At 34.7% G+C, this 9,082-nt stretch overlaps 1 long non-coding RNA gene across 7 annotated transcripts; it reads left to right on the forward strand.

Moving 5' to 3' along the window:
• Positions 1-212: 212 nt before the first annotated feature.
• LOC136203193 (uncharacterized) lies at positions 213-3,986 on the forward strand. 7 transcript variants are annotated; one of them, XR_010674739.1, is made up of 6 exons: positions 213-1,560; positions 1,637-1,718; positions 2,629-2,733; positions 2,857-2,998; positions 3,304-3,359; positions 3,530-3,986. It is a non-coding gene; the product is annotated as an uncharacterized lncRNA (long non-coding RNA). The 7 variants fall into 7 exon arrangements; XR_010674742.1 differs by having other exon boundaries at positions 213-954; positions 1,021-1,718; XR_010674743.1 differs by having other exon boundaries at positions 213-936; positions 1,015-1,718.
• The last annotated feature ends 5,096 nt before the right edge of the window (positions 3,987-9,082 follow it).

A 9,082-nucleotide genomic window follows, 5' to 3' on the forward strand; every position in this document is an offset into this window, starting at 1 on the left:
TTAATTGATAATTTTTACTTAGTTTAGGACTCAATTGATAATTTTAATAGTTTAAGGCGCTAATTTTTTTTTAACCTTTAGTTTTGGAAAATCAAGTGGCTTTTATGTAAAAAAAAATAATAAAAAAAAATAATTTAAGGGAGAACACTTTTGTATTTGTGAAATTATGGAGGGAACCAATATTTCATTTCCCCCTAAAACGACCTAAAATTTTGGCTTCCCCCCAAAAAAAAACCCTAAAAACACATCGCTAGAAAAATCTCTCTCCAAATTTCTATTCTCTCTCAGTACGACTCTATCATGGCTCGCCTTAGCGAAAATGGCTGAGGAATTGGGGGTTGAAATGACAATTCGTTCAATGGGACATCTCTTACAGTATGGGGAACAAAATATCCGTCGTGCTGTTTCTTTAGCTCTTGGTCTCCTCTGCATATCGAATCCAAAGGTACAAATCTTATTGTAGCTATCCAACGTCTGCCGGTTCTATCTAATTAACAATTTCAACGGGCAGTTGCAATTGAGCAGAGAAATTATATTACTTTAAAGCTTTGGCAATGAAATTAAGAACTCTGGCGTCTTATCTTCTTACTTCCTCATTTTGCTTTTAAAAGCGCATTCCAAATTGTATCAGATGATTGCAAATCCATCCCATTATTACATTGCTTTAAGGATAAGTGATAGGGACTTTGTTGTTTGAGATTATCTAAAAATTTCGTATTTTTGCATAGTTTGAGACCAACTTTGTTGTTTGGTGATAAATTAAATTGTTTGCTTACTGAACTCTCTCCATGAGACATGATCTCAAAATGTAAGGACAAGAGGGGCTAGCGGATGAGGATATCATAGTTCGATTTGCGGTTTAGCTTTCGCCGATCCGATCACCGAAATGGAGGCTCTCTATTTGCTTGCAATGCCGGCTGTTTGCCTTTCGGAAAGGTTTCGTTTATTCAAAAGGTGCTACTAAACTACTGTATTTGTAGTGTAGTACAGCTTTCCTGACCTAACTCCTCTCAGATGCAGAGGGAACGGCTGGAAAATAAGGGCAAGTCCTGCTCTTTCGCCAATAGAAATGCAACGAGATGCCCTTTCTTTTGCTTTCCGCTTCAAAAGTCTCCATGATTACGTAGGTTGGGGGGTAGGTCCTGGTGGGGAAGTTCTTCTTCCCTCGGATTCGGCATAGCCTTCTGCTCTTCTGCTTCAGACAAGTATCAGGCATAGAAAAACCAGGGGGGATAATGAAATTGACGGTGATACTGAATGGGAGGATCTAAAAAATTCGACAAAGAGCCTTCTTCTAACTAGGAGAGTCCGCAACAGGTTAATGTTATGGACACGTTGAACAGACTTAGCCACGACACAGATTCTGAAGTTGCAATGGTAAATGAGATTTGCTAGACTAATAACTTTATCATCCTAAAGGTTGCCAAATTTGTGTGAATACTGCAGGCTGCAGTTATGTCCTTAGGTTTGATAGGTGCAGGAGCCAATAATGCTCGAATCGCTCAAATGCTTATGAACCTTTCAAGCTATTACTACAAAGATGTCGCCCTTCTTTTCTGTGTAATGCTTTTCATATGTTTATTTCTTGTGTATTTGCAATCATGCTTTGAGGTTTTACTTAATATGTCCTTCTCAGGTGCGACTCAAGGTCTTGTATATTTGGGGAAAGGCTTGTTAACTCTTAATCCATATCATTCTGATCGTTTCTTGCTATCACCGTAAGTACTTTCTTCCAGTCTCTGAAATCCTAGTTGTCAATAGAATGGAATTGTAAGATTCGGTTCAAATTCATATGTAATAAAAAAATAAAATGTGTATCACAGTGTAGCAATTTCATATTACATATATAATTTTGTATCAGTCTCTGGATCTATATCTTTTCTTCCCTTGTGGGACGGCTCTTGCCGGTCTGGTAATTATGCTTCATGCATGTCTTGATATGAAAGCTATCATCTTGGGGAAATATCATTTTGTTCTCTACTTCCTAGTCTTAGCAATGCAAGTATGTTCCAGACTGGAAACTTGGTTCTGTTTTATGTGCAACCTTGTTGTGTTTATAGATGCACTAATTTTCTCCTGTCTGTCGTGTTATTTTTTGGGGTTACAGCCACGAATGTTGTTGACTGTGGATGAGAATCTTAAACCTTTATCTATGCTTTTGTAAAATGAATCAATGCCATGATAGCACATCTTTATATAGATATTTTGATTCATCCATTAAGGATAATTTATGCTACATTCTTTTGTCATGTTTCCATGAGCCATTGGAGAACATAGAGCTTACACTCATAACAAACCCCAATATCTCGATGTTGACTCTTTTTTCACTTGAATAGCTTAATTGGTTAATGTATCCCTTCATTATCAACTCCAAAAATTCCATTGTGTTCTTCTTTCCAATAAGTTGAAATTAATCTCTAGGGTTGGATAAAAATGTTGTCTGCTATTGCATTTATTCTTAGTTTGCACATTTAAATCATTTTATAACAAAAATAATAGGAGGGCCTAGATTGGTCCATGAATTAAAATAGTCTATGAAGAATAAAATATGAAGTTCGTGCATCTCTTTTTTGCCACTTTTCTATCCTCTACATGTTCTAATTTCCGAGGGCAGTATTGCGATCTCAGGCTATCATGCTGGAGTTTGTGTAATCAATATCGTCTGAGTTAACTTCATGGATGGAAACTGCATAGGTTGAAAAGTAACCTCGGGGTTCTATCTGATCATATCTGGTGAGCTTAAATGTTAATCAAAAGATGAAAAATTCCTATTACATGGGTTAACTTTTAGGCTGCACTTAACCATGAGCAGGGCATATTTGATCATTCCTATGTTTCCTTTTTTTTCTAGGACAGATACAGCAGGAGATTTAATCCCGATTTAATAGCTCCGTGAAAAGAAAAGTACAACATGCCTCAGCATGAAGTACCAAGTGATCAACAAGGTGAAGACGAAGGTGATGCTTAAACGACTGCAGTTCGTAGTCCACATAAGCTTGTAAGTATTTGAAATTTAAAGATCATGTATGCTTAAGTTGTATGAGCGTATGAATTGGTGGTCATTGTCATATATGCTTATTTTTGTTAAGTTTTGTATCTATAAATAGCTCTGATAATGTGGCAGAACTCCTTGTATATGATATACATTGGAAATGCAAGTTCTCTTTTCACGATTCCTATAAATAATTTTTGTTCTTCAGGTTCCAAATGATTCATCAGAAATAACTATCATAGTTCAATTTTGATTGAGTTATCCCATCATTGAATGTGGTTGCAAATCTGATAACTTGAGGTGATCTGCAGGCTCAAAAAATATTTGGTAAGAGATGGACAGAAATAGCAAAAGTTGTTTCTGGCAGGTATATACAAGAACTTTCTTTTCCCTTTTCATATGGATTAAAAGATTACTAGAATTTCATCCGGATATTTGCAATTGACAAAACAAGTTTTGCACATTTTATCTGTATCAAATACAGTCTGTTACCTCTTCGCAACTTAATGCATCTCTTTCTTGCCTTTCATTGACCAGATCAAAATAGTAAGACTCAAGGAACATTCCTCAGAAAGGATGATCCCAAGATAACTGCTCTAATTCAATAAGCCGAGCTTCTGGCATTGAAAGTTAAGACAGAGAATACAGACCAGAGTCTGGAAAATGCTTGGAAGGTGAACTCATCTGGTGCACTTGTCATGGAAAAGTCATTAACTGGCATGTCTTTTATCAGAGTTATAATCTCTATGTTGGGAGGAGTGGGATCCTTGCTATTAGGGGGACTAACAATGAGAATGCTACTGAATATTTAGGGGTTGAAGTTGATCAAATGCCTTAGTTGCATCTTATTATTCCTGAAGAGTATGTATGTAAATATCTACTAATTTGGAGTTGTTCTTGTCAAGCCGAGTAATTGAGCTTGAAAAGCCTAAAATGATTTCATTGCTCCTCATATACTTAATGATAGAATCCTACTCTTCTTTAAGTGGAAACATACAGATAGCTTCTTGTGATTCCAATCTCAACATATATATATATGGTGGAATTTCAAGTGAATATGAGAATGCTACAGTCTTTTCTAAGGAGTTTGAAGGATATGTTATATTATGACTTTATTATATTTTTTATTATGTATTTTTGGATCATGTGAGAATTTTAAATTTCCGTTAACATATTTGACCTATTATGGTTTCTTAATTGCAATTAAGGATTTCTTTTATGCTATTATTTAAATTCAAAAATTGCTATTATATTATGGTGTTATATTAAAAAACTGTTAAATTGTCAAAGAAAAAGTGATGTTATGAACATATATGAAAGAATTGTTTGAAAACAAAAATGTAAAATGAAAAAATGTTAAATTAAAAAGTGTTGCAATCCTATATAAAAATGGTTGCACCTATAAAACAATGTTGCAAAAAAAACATGTTACAAGTAAGTTTAAAAGTGTTGCTTATAATTTTATTCAACAATAGTGTTATCTGGTCTCATTTAGGCAACATTTTCATTTTAGTTGCCATTGGGTAGGAAAATGTTGCTTCTGATACCAGTAGCAACACTTGTATTGATGTTGCTAAAAATGTAAAACAATGTTGCAAATGACATCTTTGGCAACCTGCAAAAATGCAACACGTTTTTTTGGCAAAAAATGTTGCCTATATGTCTATAGCAACACAATAATGACTTTAGCCAACACTTGTTTGGTGTTGCAACAGACCATTTATGGTGTAGTGAACATTTATTATGGTACAATTTTAAGACTTCATTAACAATGAATTCTTTTCATTAATATAAGAGGTGCAATTTCAAGATTTATTGGATGTTCAAATTATTAAAGGTTAACGGTGACCTGAATATTAAATTGCACATCTTTACAAGTATGTATATATTTGATATTTCCAAAATGTAATTTTTGTCGGAGACCGTCCCTGTGAGGTGTTGTTGGGATCGGTGGGGAAAGCTCTGATGCCAAAGTCAGTATCGATATATGAGAATAATAATAATTCACAAAAGCACTATAGTGAATCAGAATGCATACTAGAATACCTCAGGATTGGGGTATTTATATTGGATTCTGTAACCATTTGTAATTAATGATATAGCATGCGAACTGTCTTACCGTTAATGTTTTTTTTTATCATATTTATTGCTCATTCGTTGGATGTTCTTTATCGTCTTAGCGGGGGGAGGGGTCTTATTGTGGTGATTGTGGCATCCACACTGCTAACTTGGAGAGGATGGTTTCCTCTTGGTTCCAAGAAGGAAGAAAGATGAGCATCCGTCCCGAGTACAAATCTCAGGGTCCCTGGATTGGTGGGGACCGTTAGGTCGTCCTAATGCCCTTGGTTACTTCCTGCTCCAAATCGCCTCCTGTGACCATAGGTTGGAGGTCTGCCTGTTGTTACCCCTCCTACGGGTTGGTTTTCCAACATCAACCTTACACGAATTGGATGCTTTGGGTCCTATTTTATAGTGTTTGAGAATAGCTTATTGGATGTCCATGTTGTCGTTTTATGCTTCACACGGCGTGTGAATTAATTAAACGTTGCAGTGGCAAACACCCAACCCATCCCACCCTATGTGATACGAACTCATGATCTCTACAGTCATAAGTAAGTTCTCAACCAACAAGCTAAGAGCTTCACCACTGCAACGTATAATTGAATATTTTGTACATATCTTCTTAATTCACTCCTCATTTTTGTTATTTCAGCTCACTCTTTTCTATTTTTATTAACTCTTGTGTACTGTTTTTTTTCTCTAAATCAATTTTTACACTTTTGAGACTAAAAAAACTTAATTTTTAAATTAAATTACACTTTATGAAAATTATAAGAAATTTTTAAGTAAAAATAAAAAGATAAAAGTTATATAATTTTTTTAAAAAAATAGTGTTGGATTTATAAAATATTAAACAAATCTACTTTTTTTAGACCGGTCTCTTTTAATTTTTTATTATTCAACACACCGAAACGATGAAAATTTAAAGTGTTGGAAACTAAACAAAATTTGTTCAGAAATTTCCTCCATTTTTATAAATCTAGCCCCGACATCAGCCGTAAAGCTAAAATTAGCTCCTATTTATAAAATCCTAGATCCGTCAATATCAAAGAGGGGGTATGGAACTAGTTTTACATATAACAATCCGAGACCTATTCTACTTAATATATACAGAATATGAAACCTAGAACTGGTCGAATTCATGTTGTCTTGCGTCAACTCTAATACAATTCCTTGTGATTGAAGTAAGTTTAGTGTAAATTATGTAAAAGTATATATATTTTACATTTTATTCCTTTGTAAATTATATTTCATAGTTTCAAATTACACCTATTATGTGTGTAGCTTAGATCACAAGCAATCCGAAAATATTAATAAAAATTAGAGTTAATTCTAAAAAAAAAAAATCACGTAGTTACACTATTTTGCAGAGGAAAGATTGCGGTTTTTTTTTGTTAAAATGAGGACTGTGTTTATCGAGATTTACAAATCGAAATCTTTTGGATTGACACGGTCAAATTTGGAGATTAACGACATGAAGATGAAACTTTTCAAAAATTAAAATTGTTTGGTATTATATTTACTATGGAACATTTTTTATTTTTCAAAATCACCGTTTTTTTTTAGCATTCTCTTTTTAAACATTAACTTTCTCTCTTTTCACCAAACAACGCCTAAATGATCTCAAAATTAAAAAGTTGAAAAATAAACGATCAAATTTAACAATATCAACCTAAAAGTTCTCGATTTATAAATATCGACAAGCACAGTCCTCCTTTTAGCAAAAAAACAACAACATAGTGTCACGGGCAGTGGCGGATCTGGGATTTCAGAATCGGGGGGGCTAATTTTAGCCCAAGTTTTAAAAAAAAAAATCTTGCATATGTTAAAAAGTAAAATCAAATTATACAAAATGTTAATTGTATTGATAAATAAATGCTAAAAAGTACTTGTTACATATACTATATTACTAGAAAATGTACCTATTTTTTGATAACGGGCACACTCTCAATAGATGGCAAATCTATTCTTCGAGATCCAGAATTTTGAAAATATTGTAAAATGGCTTCATCTTCAACACTGTTAAAAGAATTATTCTCAATGTAGCACAACAAGCAATTTGTGAGAAGTTCATCTCCCATCCGGTTGCGTAAATCCGTCTTAACAATATTAAGAGCTGAAAAACATCTTTCAACAGTAGCTGTTGAAACAGGCAAGACTAATGCCAACTCTATAAGTCGATAAACCAAATGAAAAAACTCATGATATCGCATCTCCACCATCTTTTTTGCAAGCTCGCCAATATCATGAAGACCAGAGAATGCAGTATCTTTAGATACACTATATTCTAACCAAGGAAACTTCTCAAACCATTTGTATTGAAACTTCCTTCTATTACCTTTACCAACATCAGACATCGGGAAGTTGTGTCCACTAGGTTGAGAAGGGCCTTTAGCCAAGTATCGTCTCCTCATTGAATCGCTCATATTAACAGGATATGAATCAATTGGTATGCGTTGTCCCGGATCACCAATAAGTTCATCTGATATTTCTGGTTCAACACGAACTCTTTTATCACTTTGCTCAACCGGATTACTACCCGAGGATGATTCATTTGGATTTCTCTTTAATCTGATAACAAATTTGTCCATCTTTTTGTAGTTCTACATTAAACAAAAAAAAATATATGGCACAAATCAAAATCACTAAATTAAATCCTCAAATGAAAATCACTAAATTAAAGAATCTAAATTAATTCTACAAATTAAAAACACTAAATCAATAATCCAAAATCAAAACCCCTAAATTAAAGTAAATTAACCTAAATTGAAAACCTAAAATCAAAACCCCTAAGTTAATTAATGAAGAAAGAACCTAAATTAATTCCATAAACTAAAAACCCTAAACTAAAATTCCTAAATCAAAACTCTTAAATTAATATAAAGTAATCTTAAGTAACAAGTTTACATCACTAAATTAATTCAACACATTATAAATTAAAATAAATCTAATTTTATGGAAGAAATTACATACCTATGATCAATGGCGGATGATGGAGAGGCTGGCCGGAGTAATTAGAATTAAATATGATATTTGGGGGGGGGGGGGGGGGGGGGAAGGGGAGGGGAGGATAGGGATGAGAACATCAGAAGAAGCTGCTGTTGGTCGAAATCGCAAAGTGGGTTTATAGCCACTTTGCGATCAGGGATTGGGGATTTCCCAATCCCTGCTTAATTTTTTTTAATTGGCCCCGCACAAAACGACGTCGTTTTGGGTTGGGGCCAATTTAAAAAAATAAAAGAGACCGGGGACCTCCCGATCTCTTTTATGTTTTTTAAGTTGGCCCCAACCCAAAACGGTGTCGTTTTGGGCGGGCCAACTTAAAAAAAAAAATTAAACAACCCAGCCCGCTTGGGCTGGGCTGTATCTTCTCAAACATCTCCTTCTCTACAGAGAATGAGATGTTTGTTCGCCCTAAATAAAGAAGGGCGGCCGGCTGAACTGGGGGTGCTAATTTTTAGCACCTCTAAAATGTTGGTCCCTTGTAAGGTTGCAAATATAGTTCCAAGGGGGGGTTAGGAACTATTTTACCTTTTTAAAATGATTAGGGCAGATTTCTTTCCTTTGAGAAAAGATTATGTAACAGCGGCACTTAGCAATCAGCAAGACACTGGCTTAGTCAACTAGTGACTAGGTCAGCTTCGTTGCTTAGGTCAGGAAATAGCACTTAGAGTCTATTCCTGAACTAACTCGTTGGTAGCGCACAACTCAGCTTGACCTCTTTTACTTGGTCAGTTTTAGTTTGTTTTAAGCAAGCAATATATTAAGGAGTTAAGGGTTAGAAATACTTCACTCAGCGGAGTTATCCAGGTTCGGCTTCTTCTAAGCCTACGTCCTGTCCCCGGAACACGTTCCGAGATTTCCAATTCACTACTGAGCTCTTTAAAGGTAGAGACTCGAAAACCCTTTACAAGTCAGAAGCTGAGTATAACAAGAGTACCTTCCTCTATACCTCTACTCACTTCTATTCTAATTCACTAAGTACTAAAACCGAGTACTTAGCTTCTCCTTTCTATTCCTAGAAATGAT

Source organism: Euphorbia lathyris, chromosome 8, assembly GCF_963576675.1.
Source record: "Euphorbia lathyris chromosome 8, ddEupLath1.1, whole genome shotgun sequence".
In the NCBI taxonomy this organism is placed as follows: domain Eukaryota; kingdom Viridiplantae; phylum Streptophyta; class Magnoliopsida; order Malpighiales; family Euphorbiaceae; genus Euphorbia; species Euphorbia lathyris.